Source organism: Arachis duranensis, chromosome 3, assembly GCF_000817695.3.
Source record: "Arachis duranensis cultivar V14167 chromosome 3, aradu.V14167.gnm2.J7QH, whole genome shotgun sequence".
NCBI lineage: Eukaryota > Viridiplantae > Streptophyta > Magnoliopsida > Fabales > Fabaceae > Arachis > Arachis duranensis.
This window is the reverse complement of record NC_029774.3, coordinates 96,661,938-96,662,935: the sequence shown is the minus strand read 5'-3', so window position 1 is coordinate 96,662,935 and position 998 is coordinate 96,661,938.

Here is a 998-nt window from a genome sequence, read left to right as displayed (position 1 = left end):
ATCTCCTCCATATCTTCTTCTTATTCTTCATCTTTTCTTTCTTCTCTTGCTCGAGGGTGAGCAATTTTCTAAGTTTGGTGTGGTAAAAGCATATCTTTTTGTTTTTCCATAACCATTGATGGCACCTAAGGCCAAAGACATTCAAAAAAAAAAAGAAAAAAAAGAAAAAGAAGAAAAGAAAAAAAGGGAAGACAAAAGCTTCCACCTCTGAGTCATGGGAGATGGAAAGACTCATGTAAAGGGTTTATAGCTCAGTCGTAGAACATTTGACTGAAAATCAAGAGATCCTTGAGATACCCCAGGGAATAAATTGTCCTCCACACAATTATTGGGAGCAACTAACGATAGGAGCACCAAAATTACTAGGAATCATTCAACAGAAGCAAGGAAGAGACATAGAGGAGCTCAAAAAGCACCATTGGACCTTCAAAAGGCGCCACCCTCACTAAGGTGGACTCATTCCTTGTTCTTATTTCTCTGATTTTTCGGTTTTTATCCTTCATGTCTATCTATATTTTGTGTCTCTACTTCATGATCATTAGTATGTAGTAACCATGTCTTAAAGCTATGAATAAAATCCATTAACCCTTCACCTCTCTTAAATGAAAAATGTTTTAATTCAAAAGAACAAGAAGTACATGAATTTCGAATTTATCATTGAATTTAATTTAATTATATTGATGTGGTGACAATACTTTTTGTTTTCTGAATAAATGCTTGAACAGTGCATATTTTTGATCTTGTTGTTTATGAATGTTAAAATTGTTGGCTCTTGAAAAAATGATGAACAAAGAGAAATGTTATTGATGATCTGAAAAATCATGAAATTGATTCTTGAAGCAAGAAAAAGCAGTGAAAAAAGCAAAGGCTTGCGAAAAAAAATGGCGAAAAAATAGAAAGAAAAAGAAAAAGCAAGCAGAAAAAGCCAATAGCCCTTAAAACCAAAAGGCAATGGTAAAAAAGATCCAAGGCTTTGAGCATCAATGGATAGGAGGGCC